Here is a 23862-nt window from a genome sequence, read left to right as displayed (position 1 = left end):
TGTCTTCACTTGAGAAACTTACAGGCATCTCAAGTTGCAACATGATCTAAATTAAACAGAGCCTCTTTCTTTCAAGATTCGACCCACAATTCTTAAATTGATCCTTGATGGAACCACTTCCCTTATAAAACAAGTAAGAATTGGAAATATCCTAGGACATCTTCTCCTGTATTTGGAACATCAAATCCCTTACCAAACCCTTTCACATCATTTCCATAATCTCTCTCAAATATACCCCATTCACTTCTTCTATTCTCACCTTCTCTGGTTCCCTTCAGGGAATATTTCCCACTCCTCCCATCAGGTTTACCACCATAGTCTCCTAGTCCATCTAGTTTTCCCTATGCCATTCCTTCCCACTTCTTTCCACAATGTCACAAAGGGAAAGTCTCTCCTCTAGCATTTGTACAATCTTTATTAATCTCTTATCAATACCTTGGCATACCTGCTATGGTATGCAATACTGATTCATGTGATTTCACTAAAATTTTCACCAGCCTCCTTACACCAGTCACCATGTTCTTTGTTCTATGCCTAGGACTTCTTCCCTATCCCTAACTTCTTCACCTGGGTAATTCTTACACATCCTTCAAGGTTCAGGTCAGAAACATCCTCTTCTAGGAAGAGTTAACAGGCTATATTAAGGGCTCTTCCTCTGAATGCTCATAGAAACCTGTACATGTGTCTATTGCTTTCCTCATCATATTTAACTTTTTTATTAACTAAACTGTCTTTATTCTTGCTTTTTGAAGTTCTTGATCAGGGATTGCATCTTTTATCCCTATCTTCCTGGTGCTTATTAGCACATAGTAATTTCTCAATAAAAACACACTGCTTTAAAATGAAAATTCAGTAATTATCTTCAAGATCTTAAAAGAGGTGGGAATGAAAGCAGTATACTGTTGAGTTATTTAGTATCCGGAAATCTTAATGGAAAGCCCACAAGAGAGTCTACTACTAGCTCATCTCTCCTGCTGATTACAACTATCAACTCTGCAAAATACAAAAACAAATACCCAAGAGTTTGAAAACTCAAACAAAAGCAGGTAGACTGTGGAGGAGAGTAAAAAAAAAAAAAATTTTTTTTTCTTTTTCTTAAGGTCATGCATGTTCCTTAAGTAGATACCAGTCAGGAAGCCACACCCTGCCAGAGGTAAAATGCTGACAGAAATCATGCCATCCTTTGAGCCAAAGTAACCAGGAAAAGGAGCCCCTATATGCTGGACAATGAGGAGAGCATATAGAGGGATAGAACCAAAGAAGGTGATCCCTTAACTTTGTGTATGAACACTGACAAGCTCCAGAGTAACCTCTGATCTACACATGCATGGGTCAGTCTCAAACCAATGTAGCAAAGGCTGGAGAACTGAACTGAGATTGCAACCAACTCACATGAAAAGCAACACAGAAAGTAGAGTGTAAGACTGGGCAGGTTAAATGCCTCCTGAAACAAAACCCACAATATTTTGCAGCGGTTTTACAACATAATCCAGAATATATATATAATATTATATTTACACAAAAAGAAAATAAAAATTACTCAACATCAAAAGAATCAGAAAAATGTGATTTATTCTAAAAAAAAGCAGTAAAAAGATGTCAGCTGCAAGATAACCCAGATGTTGAAATTATCAGATAAAGACTTTAAAGCAGATCTTAAAATTATGCGTCATGAGGTAAACGAAAAGTCATTTCAAGTAAATGAAAAGATAGAAAATATTAGACTATAAAAGGTTATTTGTTTTCTCTTAAGTCCCATAAGTTTCCAAATTTATTAGTGTACATTTGTTCACTATGTTCTTTTATTAAGCTATTAATCTTCTGTTGTGTTTGCAATTATTTCTCTTTTACATTCAGAATTGTATTTGCATGTTCTCATGTTCTCATTTATTTTATCCCTCTTCACAGCAATTTGGCTAAATTATTGTTCTTTTTTAAAACACAGTTGTTGCTATTTTTTAATTTTGTTAATCTTCCTTATTGATTTTTTCTCTGGTTGTTATTGTTTGTTCTACTGACCTCTATTTTTACAGTTATTATTTTCCTTCTGTCTCCCTTGGGTTTACTCTCTTGATCTTTCACCAACTTTTAAATTTGGGTATTTTGATAACATTTTTAGAATTCATCTTGTTTTTGCTTAAATATATGTAAACTTATTTATATCCCTTTTGGTTCTACTTTATCAGCCACTCCCTATACTTTTGAAATGTAGTGTTTTCATTTTCATTTGGTTCTAAGTATTTTTAACTAATCTTTATGATTTTATTATAAAACAATACATATTTAATAACAGTATATGCACATACATAAATATATTTATATTTTATCTTTATATAATTTTTATATGATTTAAATGTACACTCATATTAAATTAATAATCTAAATTTCTATTTCATTGTCATCAACCAACATAATTTCTAAGTTGTTGATTCTATCAAATTTGTTGAGATTTCCTTTTGGATATTAAGTGCACAACTTTGTTTTCCAAATATGCTAAAAATGAATATGTATTTTTTTGAGATGTAAAGTATTTGTCTGTACACATGCATATTATTTCAAGGTTAATACTGGTGTTCTTCAGATTTTCTATAACTTCAGTTATTTTGTCTGCTAGTTTGATATATTTTTCAAATAAATATAAGAATGTCTTAAAGTACTTTGAGATATGTTTCCTATAATTCTTCCAGTTGTTTATATATTTTGACATTCCTTTGTATATTATATCTACTTCATTTATCTGTTTGATGCCATCTCTCTTTTTTTTTGTTTTACACATTGAATTCCCTTCTATCTGAAGCTTTCTTTTTTTATATTTTTATTATTTTTAACTCCTATCTTTTTTCTTTTTTTAAGATTTTATTTATTTATTTGACAGAGAAAGAGAGAGAGACCACAAACAGGGGGAGTGGCAGAAGTGGGTTCCCCACTGAGCAGGGAGCCTGATGCAGGACTCCATCCTAGGACCCTGGGATCATGACATGAGCCGAAGGCAGACACTTAACAGACCGAGCCACCCATGCGACCCCATAGTCTTTTATCTCTTCTAGGACAAAACATTGCTGGTTTGCCTTTTGTAATGTGATCTAAAAGTCTGTGTTTTTAATTTATGAGTTAAACTCAACTATATTGAAAATACTGTTAAATTAGGACTTATTTTTGCAATTTCTATGCTGTATTTATCACAGTTCTTTCTTTTCTTTTTTTTCCTGGCTTCCTGGCTTTTTCTTGGCTTCCATTAGATGGATCAACATTTTATGCTATTTTAAAAGTTACACATCTTACACTTTTATACATACATCTTGATCCTTTTTCTGTTTCAAATTGTTGAGCTCATAAATATCAGTGTCTTTTCCCTGAATAGAGTGTGCACATCTCCTTACATCTCATTCTCTTTCTTTACCCAGCTATGTTGATATTATTTGCAATTTAGTTCTGATTATAATAGATGTATGTCTTGTTTGTTGCTTTTGTTTTACTTTTCTAAATGACAATAAACTACATTAAACTATTAATTTACCCCACTTGTAATATATCTCATAGAATCCCCCTTGAGAGTAGTTGCTTGAAGAATAAATCTGAAGATGGTCTTTTTGTGGAATGCAAGTACCTAGGACTGCTCTCTCCAATATGGTAATAAATATCCACCTATGATTACTGAGCGAAAAGTTCTATAGGCAGTGAAGCCCTAGAGAACATCCCATTTTACCCTTCCATTTAAATGATAATTTGGCTAAGTATAAAATGCTAGCTTTGGACTTTGCCAGTAACGCTTTCAAAACTTTCATTAAGTGTTGGAGTTTAGGGTCAATTTCATTCTAGTTTCTTTGTAGACTACGTAATCTTTCTTAGGAAGCTTTAAAATTTTCTTTTTATATTTAATTATTAAAAATTTTTATTAAAAATTAAGTTCATCTTGAGATTATGTTGTTGTTGCGTTATGTTCTTAGTCATTATCTATTCAATCTTTTCTCTCCTGTCTACTTTTCTGTGCCCAGAACTTCAGGTATGAGGATGTTGACATGCCTGTTACTAAACTCCATATATTTTATTTTTATTTTGCATTGCCAAGTAACTTTATTCATTTTATTTTCTTTTGAGGAGTTTCTTAAGATGGTTTTCTGCTGTATATATTCTGCTCTTCCTCCGAGCTACTAACTTTTTAAAATTTAAATATTGTCTATTTCATAGATATTTCGTTTTGTTTCTGCTTATTATTACCATTACTTGTCTTTAATGCCTTTGAGATATTTTAGACCTATTTATTATTTTAATTTCACTGTTACATTGTTTTTTGTAGTGTAACTATTCAACTTTTATTCTTATTTTTGTATGCACTTTTGTTCCTTGAACTTCTTTTTTTTCCCCCCCACAAGCTCTCTTTCAGCCACCTTAGATAGTTATGAAGGGAGAGAGGCTAAAAGTCTGGTTTTAGCTTCTGTCCTTGGAATTTGAAGGAGGTTAGAAAATACACTCCAGGGCAAAGAGACTTCTAATACCAATTGAACATATTTGCCTAACTTTACAGGTGACCTTGCCCTTCAAGACATTCTCCAGGCTTCATGCTTGGGTATTGTTCTTTTCCAGAAGTTTCTAATTCCCAAATTAGGATCTTCTAGCCCAATTTATGAGACGATGAGGTGAGAAAAGTTTTTGTCTTGTCTTTCTAGGAATATTTTATTAGTTCACATTCCAGACAACTTAGTCTCTGATCCCAGCCAGATCTGGGTTGACTCTCTTGCTATTCAGACTTTAGTGGCCATTTTGTGGGATATAACCCATATTATGGAAGTGAGAAAAGAACACGTAAAGTTTTTCCTCAGCCTAAACTCTGCACAAAGAACCAGATTCTCAACTTTTAACTGTCCACTGACCCTCTTCCCTTCTACCCAATATTCACCTCAGATCACAACTCTTCTGTTTCCTTAGAAGTCTGTCATTTTTACATTAGTTTCACAGATCCACAAGAGTGTCTGATTTTCATACTTAAGAGAGAAATAATCCACACATCTAGTCTTTTTAGGAATCATCATCAAGTCACAAAAACAGATCTTATATAGAATATGTTTATGCATTTTGAAAAGATTTTCATGAAGGCCAAATGTTGCTTGATAAGTTTTAGCAATAGATTTACTAAACATTATAACTGAGAGGAATGAGATTGTTCAATATATACAATGAAATTTATGGCCATATTACTTAAGGTCTGCATTTATATGATTATTTAATTTCTCCTTGTCTTATGTTTGCCTCCAAGGCAAACAGTATAATTTATGTAAAATCATAACTTTTGGTACAAAGCAAACTGTGAGAGATTTTTCAGTAAACTTTTCAACTCAGTGGCTCAATGACAATAGTGACAACTTTTGCAATTAGTTTAGGCTCTTTGTTTCTTGAGGCAACTGTAAAACCTACAACCATGTATTCACTTTCCAATGAAATTGATACACATCATAAAAATTGTATTTGAGTTAATTGGTACATTGGCTGACAGATTTAGCCAAGAGGCCAAGCCCTGAGCCATCCAGTTATTGCTTAAACTGCTCTGTTGTAACTATGTTGGCTAGGATCATTGAGAAGGCTGTGCTTCACCAAGGCTTGTATAAAGCACAAATTGAGGACTCTGGTATCTAGGGATGTCAATCTGACATTTTTCATGAGCATCAAACACCCATCAAAAAGACATGCTGTACATGAAGATACTTTATAAATACCAAGTGACAATGTTATCTTGCTCAGAAATACATAGCAAGGAAACTTTCTGGTAACCAGATGAATAAAAAGTAAAGGATGATATAAAATCTATCTATTTTTTAATTTTAAAAATCTCTTCATGAAATTTAATACAATGTAATATTTTTAAGTCTAAGAAATTAGGCTTTTCTTTCTCATCTAACCATAAAGAGCTTCCCATCCACTCAGTGGAAATAAACTTTGAACTCATTATTAAAAGTTGCCTATTTTGAGTATGCTTGTAAAACAAGGATTCCTGGTATATATACTTAGAGTGCATTTTTTAAAGGACAATAAATGCCTTATGATAATTATTCTTAATAAGTACTACAATTATTCTTGTATTCTATCAATTGCAGATAATTATTCTATTTAGGGGAGCATGAATACAGCCAGGGAACAGGGACTCCTTCACTCATTTTGGTCATCTACAGAAAATGAAAGAATATTTCTCAAAGTGTACTCAGGACATTAAATTTTAAAAAAATTAAAAATAATTTAGAATTAAATAGATTATTCTAAGTAAACCTGAACCCTCAAACTTTTCAAACAGTTCCAAAAAACAATATATTTTTCAATTTCAGGGTATTGACTACTGGGCACATATAACCATTTGAAATATTGCTCTATTAACTATACATACAAGAAGAATGATAAGTCATTGAGTATAGCCTTAAGTTACATCTGGGTCTTGTGGAATAACATTACTCTCTTCCTGACATATTAGATTGATTCAAACATATTTATTACTTTGTGGGGACACTGGAATTTTCAGCTTTCCTGGAAGATTTTGGTCTGCCACATTTAATAAGTGGAGGTAGATTGACAGTGAAACTAATAAAGCTTAAGCTGCAATACCCTTCATCCTTCAATGCCTTTAGAAGGGACCTTAGAAATATGTTCATATGGTCATATGTATGTTAAATTTTTCAAATATAAGATATTTTTACTGCATTCAGTCAGGGCCAGTGTATTTCTACTTTGACTTCTTCTCTGCCATGCTTCCCTTCATGTTGGGTGATACTGGAGTGTCTCCAGCATTTGTAAAATCTGGTTAAGGAGAAGTTGAATTAGGAACACGTTTAAATTCACCATTATTTCCTTTCTGATCTAAATAAATATCTACATTTATTCCTACTTTGATTTTTATAATGTAATTTTTTTAAAGAAGACTCCCAAGTTGTCAGTGTTTTGGATCTTCAAATCCTGGATCCCCCAAATCTATTCCTGATAGAAGCCCTAATAGTAACCTTGAGGACAACGTAATCCTGGAGGCTTCTTGGCAGTTTTCATTGTGACCTGGTTTTATTTCCAGTCTCAATGAACTATATTAATCTCCTGCCACTAGTGAATTGTATTTCACCTGGGCTGCATGAGTCTCCCTACACTGAATATTGACACATTCAAAGAAAGTTTCTGCATTGACATATAAGGTATGCTTTCTAAAAAAGAAAATCCTGTCATGTCAGTTACAAATCTCTATTTTTCATCCTTCTAGCATAAAGTCCAAAGACCTTATTATAACTTGCAAGCTAATGGATATTTTATCTCTCCCTCCTCCATCCCAACCACCATACTCTACATCCCAGTCCAGAGAAGGGCAATCCTCTTTTAGTGATCATTTCCTGCAGAAAAGTGCTCTCAGGTCTGCCCACAATCTCCAAACTATATTGCTTTTCTAATCCATTTACAGTAGGATTAGATGCTGGGGATAAACATATGATCGCCATCTGATTCCCATCTGATCTGATGGGAATTTTCACTTGCAGTAACGTGGGTTGGGGGGATAAGGCCTCTTGTCAGATTCTGCTGGGTCGCTAAAATGAGCAGTGATGTAGATGTGAGATTAGGAGAACAATGTTTCCACTATATATAAAAAGAAGAAAAAAGAGCAACATAGAAATACAGGAACAATTGAAATAGTGATGCTGAATGATGCAGACATAAAACACCACATGGTCCCAAAGAAACAGAGAGAATCAGCTCATGATGGCTTGCCTATGACAGATTCCAGTTGCTCATGGGACCTATAGACTCCTGGATACTTATCAGATGTCCCTCTTCTTTCTTGGTTAGATTTAAGTGGGTTTCTTTCCCTCATAGTAAAATAATCCCCTCAAAATTAAAATACACAAATTTCTCAATACACTCTATGTTCTCTTGTCTCCACATTTCTGAACATCCCTCTACTTATAACCTCTGTCTATGATCTTCTCCCTTCTCTTCAGCTGCTTTCTCCACATCTTACCAAAATCTTCCTAATCATATAACTGAATTCATCTTTGTGAATATCTATCCCAGGAAACCTTTCCTAAACACTGTAGACTGAATTAAATATCACCACCAACACCCCCTTATTTCTCCTTGTTTATTATTCCAAATAGTAAGAAATTTAAGGATATAAGCTTATTTTATACACAGTCCTATTTGTAAACACCACATAGTGCTCAGTCCACAGAGGATGGACCATAATTAATATTTGTTAAGAAAGGAAAGATAAGAAGCGAAGGAAGAGAGGAAAGAAAGAAGACCAAAAAAAAAAAAAAAAACCAAAAAGACAAAAATAAAGTGGTTCATTAACTTGCAATGGTCATATCAGTAAATGGACAAACTGAGGTTTGAACTCATCTTGATCTGACCTTCCAAAAAGGTTCTTTATTACATACTAACTAACCTGCTCCACTCTACATCTTAAGAAAAGCACAAAGAAGGTAATATATAAATGGTAGTTGATCTTAACTTATGCTATTTGCCTTTTCATGATAAATATGGTAACTCAGTGTAAGAATCATCTAATTTTATTCCTAATTCATTCATTTATTGTAAATGTACTTTGTGCTACGTACTAAAGAAGTGTAGGGTGATTAGAAATACATGGTCTATTAAAGTAAAGATAATAATAATTGTATAATAAGAATAGTATGTACATCTTTAACTCATTTTTATAATCAGATTTTTATTTTATTATTAAAAGAAAAATGTGAATTACTTCTTGAGAGGAATTCTTGGCCCTACAATATACAAATTATGTTATATACACTTTCTATATTACTAAAGAAAAAAGACCATCCATTAAGGCATTACCAATGGTGTTGCCTACATAGATTATCAATGCAGAAAAGTAAGTTCTAATGAACATGAAGTTGCCTACACATTGCCTAATACAGTAGCAACATGTATGTAAAAAATTTATTCATTTTCATAGATAATTCTTAATGAAGCAATTAGGCAGTATGTGAGATCTACAAGTGCTAATCAATAATAAGAAAATAAATAAATGCTCAAAACCTACTTTTTCAACCCTCTGCTTGCTTTGTTGTATAGTTGATCTCTAGTTCTTCAAACACACCTTTAAGGTATTTAGTGGGATTCCCTGGAAACAGATTCTGAGATGGAGATTTAAGTGCAAGAGGTTTATTGGGGAGAGGTCTAAGTAAAATTCCCCATTGAGACACGAGGGACCAAGATTCTGTAGAGGGAGAAGTTGAAGAGTGGCTTGTTTTAACAGAAACATCAGTTAATCTCACAGAGAGCTTTGAACCCAGGATGATTGTGTAAATCAATGGTAGGTACCACAGGAGATATGTGAGATATTGATTGAGAGAATAACAAAGACCAGACTTTCGTATATCCTGCATAGGTGTGTGCAGGTTGCCTCAATGAGTGCACATAGCCTAGGGCCAGGCAAGAGCCTTCCAAAGAGGGCAATTCCTAAAGAGGACACACTTCTATCAGTTTGGAAGACGAGTTCTCAGTCCAAAAGGCAAACCAAGCAGCATCCACTATATGAGGTCATTTGGTGCTCAAATTATATGATTACAGCAAACTACAGAGTCAATCTAAAGATAATGTGTTTGTGCTTTTACCTTTAGGAATGAACAAACTATACAGAGACACATTTTCTAACACAAAGGGAAATGAATTGGCAATTAGAGTAAAATCTTTATATTACCATCAAATGACATTTTAAAATATGCAGATATCTGTATGTGTATTTTTGGAATACTGTAAAATGTTTTCCACATGTTAGAGTTCCAGAAAGAAGGCAACTTTAGCTTATTATAGCCGCCCTCCCTCCCTCTTTTTTTTTTTCTTTTTGGCTATCAGGGCTTGCCTCTTACCTCTTAACCAATAAACCCCAATCTTATTGAAGGAATCAATACAATAACTTGTTATTCTAATTTTAAATACAGATTTTTGATCCATTTAAGTTAGATAAATTTGCCTAATAATTTGATTTTTAACTTGTTAGTAAGGATCGTGTAACAACAGTATTTAGGTCACTCCAAAAGAGAAGGCATTTTTTTCTGCCGAAGTCTTCTGACTGTGTTATTCTCAATTAGTTGTCTCTATCTACAGAATTCAGGAGGAACCAGTGGTAACCTAAGAAAGTAAATCTCAGTGTGAGAATAATTTGTCAGATTATTTTCTTCTCAAATTGCTTTCAATAATTACATTTGTCTGTAAACCCTCAAAATACACATTTTAAGTTAAATTATAAAAAGAGAAGATGAAGGTCATGAATTATAAACATCTTATATATACATAGAAATGAGTGAACACTACTTTTGGTAATTCAAAATTTTAATAACTGCATCATTCTTCCTAATTGCATGGTTTATGTCTTGCCCATAAAAACATAAAAGTTACTAATTTTCCATTATACACAAATATGTAAAGCATAATGCACAGATGGATTTTACATTCTTGTTTGCCAGAGGATCTTCATTAAGCATCAAATACAAAGGAAAGTGCACAGTTAAACATGAATCCATTCTTCATTTTTGCTTCTTGGCAAAAATTAAGAACCAATATCTTATTTTTGGAGAAAGGCACCTTCATTAACATTTGTTTGTCCTAAAATTTTTGTCAGGTTTTATAATATAACGCATCTTAAGGTCAAGCTCATGTTTAGAAATATGTACCTGGGGAAAAAATACGGCACTTTTGTCATCCTTATATTTGCAGAACCTAGTGGGGTGCCTGGCTTTCAGTAGATGTTTATTGAAGGTGAAAGAAATTAGCTAAGTGATAACAGAGGCCAACTAATTGAGTGTCTGTGTACCAAGTTAATTATAGTGTTTATAGCTATGAACACAATAATGTTATACTCATCCTTGAAAAACCATGCGTGGAAGTAACTTATTGTATTAAATATGTGTATATAATACTTGTTTATATAATTTCTTATAAAATGTGGACATTTAATTGTATAAATAACATTAAATATAGAGGACATGTATATTATTAAAATGTCCTAGAGAAAATAAATTACCTTACAAACTTAAATTTCTAGCTATACTACTTGGCATATGTTTCTGGCATCTTTAAACATACTGATAACTAGCATGGCTGCTTGAATCTTGGAACAAAGCTCTAAAAATAGTTGACATTTTGCTGTTTCTATGGTAACAAAGAAAATGGCTTTATACTCTAGCACTGTTCCCACAGAGCTTAATGTTCTCTCTAGATTGCCTATACACTATACTGTTATGTTATTGTATTAAAAACCACCATTACTCTTTTCTTCCTGTCTTTGATGTATCTGATGGCAATCTGATCACTAGTGTAACAATCGGAGTGTTGACCTGCTATGGCTAAAACAAACATTCCAGTTATTTTTCAAGAAACTGAATTTTATCTCAAAAAGTGCTAAGATCAGGCCAGGCTTTTATATGATGTGGTTTGAACTCTATTAAAAGGCTCCAGATAACTTCTCCATCTGCTTCAATGTCTAATATTTACCAATGGAAACAGCTCTTTCCGGTGAAATAATTTCCCACCTCTTTTAATGAGCTGACCACCGCTGATGACTGGGGACCTCTAATAAATCCCATAATCTCTTTGTAACATTCACACCAATCGCAGTATACCTGTTCCTCCAGTGAATTATAAAATTTCATCAAAATGGGTGGTTTGTCTGTTTCCAAGGGGATCCTCAGTGTTGTAGGTAGACTAAGAACCTAATAAATGTGTTTTTGAAAGTGTGGTGGGATGAATAAAAATGTGTTTAATCTGAGAGTGGAAAAATTAATTTTCAACATGCCATTTATACTCTTTAATTTCTAAAATATATCTCTCCATCCCTGACAACTCAATGGGAGTAGTACACCAGTTGGTAATGGTGGTAGGTATAACAATAACTCCTCAAAGATGTTCAAATCCCTATCCCAGAAAACTGTGGATATGTTAGATTACATGACAATGGGGAATTAGGTTATACATGGAATTAAGATTGCTATTCATCTGACCTTAAATTAGGGTGATTATCTTGGATTATTATTGTTTGGCCCTGCTGTGGACTGAATGTTTGTATTACTCCCGGCTAATTTATATGTTGAATCCTAATGCTCAATGTGCTAGTGTTCAAGGTGGGGCCTTTGGGAGGTAATTAGGGCATGAGGGTGAAGTCCTCATGATTGGGATTGGTGCCAAGAGGTCCAAGAGAGCTCCCTTGCTCCTTCTGCCATATGAATTTACAGCAAAAAGATCGCAAATCCGCCAGTGCCTCGATATTGGAATTCGTAGCCTCCAGAACTGTGAGAAGTAAATTACTGTTGTTTATAAGCTACTCACTCTGTGATATTTTGTTGCAGCTGCCCAAACAGACTAAGATAGGCTCAATATAATCACAGGGGTCCTTAAAAATAAAAGAGGGAAACACAAAGAGAACCAGGGGGGTGGTGGCAGCATGAGACGCTCTTGGCTGGACAATGCTGGCTTTGAAGATAGAAAAAGATGGCCCTGAGCCAAGGGAAGCAGGTGTCTTCTGAGCTGGAAAAGGCCAGGAAACAAACTCCTACAGTTTCCAGAAGAAATGTAGCCTTGCTGACACCTTGTTTTTAGTCCAATAAGACCATTTCAAATGTCTGAGCTACAGAATGATAAGATTAAGGAGGGTACTTGTGATAAGAACTAGGCATTGTATGTAAGTGATGAATCACTAGACTCTATACCTGAAACTAATGTTACACTGTATGTTAACTGGAATTTAAATAAAAACTTGAAAAAAATAAAAATAAAGGAATGAGCTACTGTTACATTCAAAAAAAAGAAAAAGGAATTTCTCTTATTCTAAGCCATTAAGTTTGCAGTAAAATGTTACAGTAGCAAACGGACTCCAATTCAGTGAGGAACAAAAATAATTTTTAGTAATAGGGAGTTGGCCTTGTATTAGAGAGCTACATAACTTTATTTATTGAGATACTTTGATCAAGGTAAATGTGATAAGAGAAAACACATTGCTTCTAGGGGAAGTCAATCTCTAAAACAAAATGTAACAAAATGAAAGTAAAATTTTCATTGTTGTGTATTTAAGAAATTCTTTTTATATTTGCATCTTTTCATTGGAAAAAAGTCCAAGTAGGGTAATTTCTATCACTAGATATGAATGAGAAATACATTAATGAGGAAACAAACAAGAAACCAAATCAATAGTTTTATTTATCATTAGCATATGATTCAGGGTATTATTGTCCCGCTGATACACCTTTATTTGATGGATTGTTTGTGTATGATAATGTATTGTCACCAATTTTACTCCACAGATTTAAAAACGTATGACTTTTTCTTCTGAAACTATTCCAAAAAATAGAAATAGAAGGAAAACTTCCAAACTCGTTATATGAGGCCACCATTACCTTGGTCCCCAAACCAGACAAAGACCCCATCAAAAAGGAGAATTACAGACCAATATCCTTGATGAACACGGATGCAAAAATTCTCACCAAAATACTAGTCAATAGGATCCAAAAGTACATTAAAAGGATTATTCACCACGACCAAGTGGGATTTATCCCTGGGCTGCAAGGTTGGTTCAACATCCCCAAATCAATCAATGTGATACAATACATTAATAAAAGAGAGAACAAGAACCATATGATCCTCTCAATAGATGCAGAAAAAGCATTTGACAAAGTACAGCATCCTTTCTTGATCAAAACTCTTCAGAGTATAGGGATAGAGGGTACATACCTCAATATCATAAAAGCCATCTATGAAAAACCTACAGTGAAAATCATTCTCAATGGGGAAAAACTGAGAGCTTTCCCCCTGAGGTCAGGAATGTGGCAGGGATGTCCACTATCACCACTGCTATTCAACATAGTATTAGAAGTCCGAGCCACAGCAATCAGACAACAAAAAGAAATCAAAGGCATCCAAATCGGCAAAGAAGAAGTCTAACTCTCACTGTTTGCTGATGATATGATACTTTATGTGGAAAACCCAAAAGACTCCACCCCAAAACTGCTAGAACGCATACAGGAATTCAGTAAAGGGGCAGGATATAAAATCAATGCATAGAAATCAGTGGCATTCCTATACACCAACAACAAGACAGAAGAGAGAAAAATTAAGGAGTCTATCCCATTTACAATTGCACCCAAAGCCATAAGATTTTGGAATAAATAGGAATTTATCTATTTATTAATCTATTTATCTATAGGAATAAATCTAACCAAAGAGGCAAAGAATCTGTACTCAGAAAACTATGAAATACTCATGAAAGAAATTGAGGAAAACACAAAGAAATGGAAAAAATGTTCCATGTTCATGGATTGGAAGAACAAATATTGTGAAGATGTCAATGATATCTAGAGCAAGCTACACATTCAAAGCAATCCCCATCAAAATACCATCCACTTTTTTCAAAGAAATGGGACAAATAATCCTAAAATTTGTATGGAACCAGAAAAGACCACGAATAGCCAGAGGAATGTTGAAAAAGAAAGGCAAAGCTGGCGGCATCACAATTCTGGACTTCCAATTCTATTACAAAGCTGTCATCATCAAGACAGTATGGTACTGGCACAAAAACAGACACATAGATCAGTGGAACAGAAGAGAGAGCCAAGAAATGGACCCTCAACTCTATGGTCAACTAATCTTTGACAAAGCAAGAAAAAATGTCCAATGGAAAAAAGGTAGTCTCTTCAAGAATTGGTGTTGGGAAAACTGGACAGCCACATGCAGAAGAATGAAACTAGACCATTTCCTTACACCACACACAAAAATAGACTCAGAATGGTTGAAAGACCTAAATGTGAGACAGGAGTCATCAACATCCTAAAGGAGAACACAGGCAGCAACCTCTTCGACCTCAGCCACAGCAACTTCTTCCTAGAAACATCACCAAAAGCAAGGGAAGCAAGGGCAAAAATGAACAATTGGGACCTCATCAAGAGAAAAAGCTTTTGCACAGCAAAAGAAACAGTCAACAAAACCAAAAGACAACCGACAGAATGGGAGAAGATATTTGCAAATGACATATCAGAGAAAGGGCTAGTATCCAAAATCTATAAAGAACTTATCAGACTCAACACCCAAAGAACAAATGATCCAATCAAGAAATGGGCAGAAGACATGAACAGACATTTTTCCAAAGAAGACATCCAAATGGCCAACAGACACATGAAAAAGTGCTCAACATCGCTTGGCATCAGGGAAATCCAAATCAAAACCTCAAGGAGATATCACCTCACACCAGTCAGAATGGCTAAAATTAACAAGTCAGGAAATGACAGATGGTGGCGGGGATGCGGAGAAAGGGGAACCCTCCTACACTGTTGGTGGGAATGCAAGCTGGTGCAACCCCTCTGGAAAACAGTATGGAGGTTCTTCAAACAGTTGAAAATAGAGCTACCATACGATCCAGCAATTGCACTACTGGGTATTTACCCCAAAGATACAAATGTAGGGATCCGAAGGGGTACGTGCACCCCGAGTTTATAGCAGCAATGTCCACAATAGCCAAGCTGTCGAAAGAGCCAAGATGTCCATCGACACATGAATGGATGAAGAAGATGTGGTATATTTATACAATGGAATATTATGCAGCCAACAAAAGAATGAGATCTTGCCATTTGCAACAATGTGGATGGAACTGGAGCGTGTTATGCTGAGTGAAATGTCAATCAGAGAAAGACATGTATCATATGACCTCACTGATATGAGGAATTCTTAATCTCAGGGAACAAACGGAGGGTTGCTGGAGTGGTGGGGGGTGGGAGGGATGCAGTAACTGGGTGATAGACATTGGGGAGGGTATGTGCTATGGTGAGCACTGTGAAGTGTGCAAGACTCTTGAATCACAGATCTGTACCTCTGAAGCAAATAATACATTATATGTTAAAAAAAGAAGAAGAAGAAGAAGAAATTAGCAGGAGGGGAAGAATGAAGGGGGAAATATCAGAAGGGGAGAAGAACCATGAGAGACGATGGACTCTGAAAAACCAAGGGTTCTAGAGGGGAGGGGTTTGGGAGGATGGATTAGCGTCATGATGGGTATTAAAGAGGGCACGTTCTGCATGGAGCACTGGGTGTATATGCCAACAATGAATCATGGAACACTACATCAAAAACTAATGATGTAATGTATGGGGATTAACATAACATAATAAAAAAAATTAAAAAAAAAACACATGACTTTACCGCTGACATAGAAATAATATATATAGATGAATTACACATAAAGATTTTTTTAAATTGAAAGTATAGTTGACATACAACGTTATATTTGTTTCAGATGTACAACATAGTGATTCAACACTTAGATATATTACAACGTGCTCATCACTCAGTGTAGTTCTCATCTGCCACCATACAAAGTTATTCCAGTATTACTGACTATATTCTATATGTTTTACTTTATATTCCCATGACTTACTTATTTTACAAAGTTTGTACCTCTTAATTCCTTTCACCTATTTTACCCATATGATTCCCACTCTCTTGCCCTCTGGAAACCACCAGTTTGTTCTCTGTATTTATGAGTCTGTTTCTGCTTTGTTTTGTTTTGTTTTTGAGATTCCACATATAAGGGAAATCATACACTATTTGTCCTTCACTGACCTATTTCATTTAGTGTAATACACACTAGGTCCATCCACATTGTTCCAAATGGCAAGACTTCAATCTTTTCTATGGTTAAGTATTATTCTATTCCACATCTTCTATAAGGGACTTTTAGTGTTTTCTTAAATTCAATTGTATGAGAATTCTCATCTTCCTATTAAGATATTAAGAATAGAATATAAAGACTAGAATAATTACTCCATTTATAACGATGCATTTATTCTTTTGAAACATATATTAATTATCTTATTTTAAGTAAAGAAATGACATGTTTTTTCTTACATCTAAAAACCATGACTCTCACTGGTATGTGGAGAATGGTTTATGAGGGAAAGTAGGAGCCCAGGAACAATATAAAAAGATGAGACCATGTAAGATCCTATGATAGTGATTCAGGTGAGTGAGATGGTGGTTTGATTTAGGATAATTGTATAGAAAGAACTGGATATATTCAAGAAATGTGGATATTATTTAGAGTTAAATCTATCATAGAATACAAATGGATATGATAAATGAGGCACACCAGACCAGAAACATGATCTAAGTTTTTGATATAAGCTACTGAATGGATATCTCCTGAAAAGAGACAGACAGATTTCAGAGCAGGTTGGTTCATGGAAGGTAATTCATGTGGTACTTCAATAATTCTGTTTTGAACATGTTAAGTCTGAAATGACTACTGGGTATCAAAATGGAAATTTTAAGTAAAAACTTGGATATAAAAATCTGAAATTTCAAGGAGAGGTCCAGGGTGAAAACATAGATTTGTATATAGAGACTTATAGATGGTAATGAAAACTATGGACCCAATAAAATTCCTGGGAGGATGACGGGCTAAAGGAGAGGACTTGGGCTACTCCAAACTTTGGCGTTTGAGTGGAAACAGAACTAGCAAACAAGCCTGAGAAGAGAGTCTGTGAAGTAGAGGAAAACAAGTAAGAAGGGATGTAATAGAAGCTAAAAAGTGTGAACATTGGCTTTGACATTTGAGAAAGACATACCCTGTTGACTGCAAACAAAATAAATAAACCAAAATATTGTTTCCATTAATTTGTATATTGATTATGTTTTTACCTTAAGCTTTTCAATACTAAAGTGAACAAGAAATTTGTCATATTGAAATATACAAATATGTTATTTTTATAATAGTTTTTTCCATTTGGGACGTTTGGCCAGCTTTCCAAAATGTGTCACTTTGATCTAATAGGTATTTACTCACTTGACCAATTTCATGTAATTATTTCATATATTTGAAACCTTAAAATTATCATTATCCAAAATCCTATTTCAGTGGAATAAATCTATTAAAACTATTGAACAAATACTTCATTGTCTCCTTATAAAAGAAATCAGTTGCTTTTTCATCTATATTTTATTTCAATTCAATGAACAATTACTGAGAACATACTGTTCTGGCTATTGTTCTTGTTCTTGGAAATTAAGAAGATAATAAGAGCTTACACTTTGTGAGAAGAATAGCAATCAGTATTGAATTTGGCCAGAGTGGCCAAAACAATAGCTGCTTAAATTAGATAGACATTTATTTCTCCTGTGTGGAAAAAAGAAATATCAAGGTAGTATAAGGGTGATAAAGATAATAATTATCTGGGACACAGTTCATGCCAGCTTCCTATACACACGGCTTCCATCTTATGACATCATTTGATTATATTCTGAATATTCTCACTATAGCAGGCAGAACAGAAGGCAGAATACAGGATCTATTCTTCCCTTTAAGGGCAATTCTTGGAAGTCTTATATAATATTTCTTATATCCCTTAGGTGAGAACTTAATCACATGGCACGACCACCTATGATGTAAGCTGGAAAATGTAGTCTTTCTTATGGGAAGTCTTAACAGCCATCTAAAAATTGGGATTTCTCTTACAAATTAAAAAGAAAAGAACAAGTATCAGGGGCAATTTTGCAGTATAGACATTCACATAAATAGATTTTCTAATAGATAATAAATGATTTGTCAAAAAATAATGTACAGAGTACCGAAGAACACACAAAAAAATGGAACCTCACCCAACCTGGGTAGAGTAAGAAAGATTTAATTTTCCTTAATCTGAATCTTGAATTAGAGTTATGCAGATAATTAGGAGTGAAGGGAGGGAAAGGTCTTCTAAAAAAGAAATTACAATGAGCAATAACACCCAAAAGAGAAATATGTCACCTTAGTAGGGATATACAATTAGGTAAGTTTTTTCTTAATGGAATAAGTAATTTGGGGTGTGCACACAACTAGAGAACTAGGCAGATGAAGCTCTCAGAGAGCATTGTACATTATGCTAAGGAACCTAGATTTGCTTTGTAGAATTCAGAACACTGTTAAAGGCCTTCAAGCAGAGGACTGACATGGCCCAAACTGCATTTTAGCTAGATTATTCTGTTAAGATTGCAGACAATGGATCTGAATCAGAACCATGTTGGAAGTAGGAACATAACTTAAATGATAACACAAGTCTTTGGAAAGATGATGAGAATCTGAAATAAGGATAGGTAATAGGGAGTGTTGTATAATAAAGACTTTGGCTGGCCTTTATCCCTGGTTCCTAGAAGGAAGCTCCCAAATCTTTGAAATTTCATGAGTGACAGGAGTATCTTTGCTATGCATGGTAGTCCCCTTTGACCATACCCAAATTTATGCTAATGAGGTGATTCAGGATCAGGGCTGGCCACACCAGAAAGAGCAACCATGTCATTAGAGGGCTGGGGCTTTGAGCCAATTGATATCTGACTGACCTCTGGGGAGGAGAGGGGACCAAAAGATTGAGTTCAACTGCCAGACCAATGATTCCATCAATCATGTTTGTGTAATAAAATCCCAATAAAAATTCTAGACATGGAGGCTTGGGTGAGCTTCCCTGGCTAACAGTATTCTGTGTGTATTGTTACACATCAGTGTGACAGGAGAGTGAGGTATCTTGACTCAATGAAGAACTTAGCACTTAGGATCCTCCCAGATCTCACCCTACACGTCTCTTCTTTGGCTGGTCCTGTTTTGCATCCTTTTCTGTTACATAAAAAAGCAAACAAACAAACCTGAAACTGTAAGTATAGCACATTCCCGAGTTCTGTGTTTTTCTAGTGAATTACTGAAACTGAGAGGGTAGTGGAAACCCTCAAGTTTGTTGCCAGTCTGACCTGGGAACTCCTGGGCTCAAGGCTGGTATCTGAAGTGAGGTTAGTTTTATGGAGGAATGTGCCCTTATCTTATAAAGTTTGGCCTGATTCTGGGAAATTAGTGTCAAAATTGCATTGTAGGGAGCAAAAGAGGAGAGGGAAGGAGACTTTAGGCATTTCAGGTCAAAGGAAGCTAGATTTGGTAATTGATAAAGGCCAAATATAAGAAATTACAATAGTACTCTAGGTTAAACATCAGTTGAATTTTATGTGAATTGGAGTTAGATGCTCACCTCAAAATATTTCATCATATTTACTACCATGAATGTCTGGTGAAACTTTTTAAAGTTTTACAGGCTGTGAGCCATTTCTTGTTTCATAGGACTACCCTACAGAAAGCAGGACATCCAGCATAATTGGTCCTTGCCCACTAAACATGCTCCTAATCATGGTAACCAATAACACCCCAGAAAATTTCCAAAATATATCATGTGTATTGGGAATGCCTGACTTAATGACATACAGTGAGAAAAAACATGTGGCCACAGGTAAAATGTGAGGGAAAACAAATTAAGCAGAGATAAAAAAAGCAATACAGGTACCTGACAATAAACAAAAAATAGCATACAAGGAAAAAGAGTATGATAAAATGGAAGCTGAGGGAATTTAATAAACAGCAAACAAATTAAAAATTGAGAATGTCTTTTGAAAGTGAGAAGTAAAGGATTATAAGTGACTTTTACATTGTAAGGCAGTTTTCACTAACAAGAAGGAGAAAAATTTCTGACTTTATAGATTATCTTGTTATCTGTTTTTCAGAATTAATAAATTTCAACTAATGCTAAATACTGGAGGAAGGGAAGGAATTCCATCTGGAAATTTACAAATCTAAGTATATAAAATTAAATGTTTGATGCAGCTAGTATAAAACACTAGAATGCTCTTATGTCTACCTTCTTTTTAAATATCTGAATTTCAGCATATAGTATGATTTATGTGCGTAACTAGAATAAGTAGATGGCTGGCCATACATTTTTTACTCTTCATCCAGATGTTTTGTCTACATTTATACAAACCATAAAGGTACATTTTCAAATAAAAGATGAAAATTCTACTTATCCAGCTAAATATGTAAGAAATAGGCAATATGAAGTTAATTTTTAAAATTTAATTTTGTTAGCTCTGCATTTAGAAATGTCTATGCATCTTTCACTGCTACTAATATAAAATGATATCTCAGCAACTATTTGTTGCTTTGATTTACCTACTAATTTTATTCTGGTTTTAACTAGGTAAAAAACAAAAGGCAACTTTAAGCTACCTTCACTTTAATTGAAGTTGAAGAAGATGTGGCTTAAACATCAGTCTGAGAAGTTTCTGGTAAATGAATTATATATTCCTTGACTGAGAAGTTTCTGGTAAGTGAATTATATATTCCTTCACTGCTAATTTTAAATAAATTAAATATTTATTTAACAAACTAGGTTAAAATGACAAAATTTATGTAATGGTTTGTACTTTCAAAGGATGATACTAAATAATATTGTTATATTTGTGCATATGTAGCAGAAGAATAATCTTTATAATAATTATTGGCTACCTGTTCCCTCATCTTATCTGGTTCTGTTGTATATTATTTGGAGGAGAAAGTACAATTTATATTGCATTTTGATACTGTGATTGTACAGGATTATCAGATCAATCTTTTAAATAAAAAATAATTAAATTTATAAAATTATCAGATGTTTCAATTAAATTGCCTAATTTGAACCATCATTTTATTTAAAATTAGTGAATTATAAATACATAGTTTGATTTATTTTTTCTTGTGGACTTAATAATGAATTAGATGATATTCATCTATTGCCTATCAGTCTTCTGCATAGTTGCCTCCAATGCAACTTAAATAATTTTTTACTTGACTTACTAATATCTTTTCCATTTAAGTTATCATGTAATAATATAGTCCTATCCTATGCCCATAACTTATTCTTCAAAGAAAAACATATATATATATTTTTAATAATTTTTATTGTTATGTTAATCACCATACATTACATCATTAGTTTTTGATGTAGTGTTCCATGATTCATTGTTTGTGCATAACACCCAGTGCTCCACGCAGAATGTACCCTCTTTAATACCCATCAGCAGGCTAACCCATCTCCCCAACCCCTCCCCTCTAGAACTCTCAGTTTGTTTTTCAGAGTCCATCGTCTCTAATGGTCCGTCTCCCCCTCTGACTTACTCAAGAAAAAAAAAAAAAAAGAAAAACATATATTTTATCATAGGAGAAATTATTTTGCTTTTGTGAATATAATTATCTATAAATGAGTTTAAATTTTACTACATATATTTAGTATTACCTTAATATAATGGAGTAAGTTTTATGCATCATAAAATTCTTTTATTATTTGTCTCCCTTACTTGTTCTCTACCTGATATATCCTTTAAGGATTCTAGCAGGAAAAAAAAGAAAAAAAAACACATTTAATGAACTGCAATGTTAGAGTAATTTATTTGTAGATTCTCTTAAGAAAATCTACCTCCAGACAATAATCCACACTTGTCTTCTGAACAGACCGACCTTTTTATTTGAGTTAATAGAGTTTGCTTTATCTTCTCACGCAACCCTCTGTACAACAAATAAACATATTCATACACAGATACAAACTCAGCAAGAGGGAGAGAGAGACAGCCAGTGGCTGTGGAAACACTGCTTCCTGTGTTCTTCCCATAAATCCCTTGTGTAATTACCACTCAGGCCTTGTCACACCTTTATTTAAAGAATTACATGACATAATTTTATTTTCCTTGAAAGTTAAATATTTCTTCTGACCCTTGATAAATTTACTTTTCCATGATAAATACTGGGTTTCAAAGAATGAAGTATAGATTCTACTCCATTGAAATCAGAACTCTGCTATCAGGAGAGGTCTTTTGAAGATCAATGTGGACTTCCCACCAGAGTGAGGTCACCAGTGAAAGCCCTACCCCAAATGTACCATCTGTGCATCTGTTTCCTTTATACCAATATACCAATTCTTTTTTCTTAATTTGTTTACAGGCATATTTATAATTTATAATGCACTGGGAACATAAAGATGAAGCAGAACCGGGCCCTGTTCTCAGAGCTGACTTTTAGCTATTGTTTCTGATCAGGCCCAGCACTTCCTATGCCTGACCAGATTAAACAATAAATTTATTTCTTATCTCTTAGCTTTTAAAACCATATTTGAATGACTGTATCTGCCAGTAGAGTAGAATAAAACCCTCATAGTCAGTCACTGGGTTCCTCAAGAGTAGATACTGACTTTATTGATTCAACTTTTAAGTTATTTTAAGAGACAGAAAACTTATACCTGCAATTCTGCTTGACTTTCTTACAACTGACAGTTTTCTCCCATTTTCTACTTCTCAGAATAAGAATTCAATCAGCTTCCAAGATAATTTTCAGAGTGTCTCAGAGAGGCTAGAGGAAGTATACTTGAAATGAAGCTTATTGCTTCCCAATTGTCTGGGTGAAAATTACACATTATTATGAGCAAAATGCCACGATTTCAGGTAGCCCATGTAGACATCTTCCTCATAATAGTCACCAGTTTCGATGACCACATAGACTGCATCTCTGCTGCCTTCAAAATCTGCTCACTCTATTTCCAGACGTTTCTTTTTCAAACCAAACTTAAAACCACAGATCACCTGTATTCTCTCTTTCCAAAACTCATCCTTACAGAAGTATATTATATGAAAGAATTTGTTATCACACACTTCTGATTTGAATGAAAAATTATAACACACTGAAAAGAAAGCATATAGTTCAGAAAAACTGACTCAGAACTTCATCTTTGTTTTCAAGCTTCTATTTCTACTACAATAAAATATATTCTTCCAGGTGAATTTCTCAATTAGGTTAAAGTATATATATATATATATATATAATTAATAGTAAATCATTTGAAATAAATTGACATTTTTCTCATAGCAGATATTTAATAAAGTGTCCTAAACCTGTAGGTTGTTACCAAAAAAAAATCTGTAGAGGACAGGATATTTTTAGAGATTATGCAAAATTATAATGAGTATGTAGGTTTGGGAAAATATAGGATAGCTCTTTAAACATAGAGGTAAATTGCAATTTGGCTTCTC

Source organism: Eumetopias jubatus, unplaced genomic scaffold (assembly GCF_037043125.1).
Source record: "Eumetopias jubatus isolate StellerSeaLion01/CBP00866 unplaced genomic scaffold, mEumJub1_p1.0 scaffold_12, whole genome shotgun sequence".
In the NCBI taxonomy this organism is placed as follows: Eukaryota; Metazoa; Chordata; class Mammalia; order Carnivora; family Otariidae; genus Eumetopias; species Eumetopias jubatus.
This window is presented reverse-complemented; position numbering follows the sequence as displayed.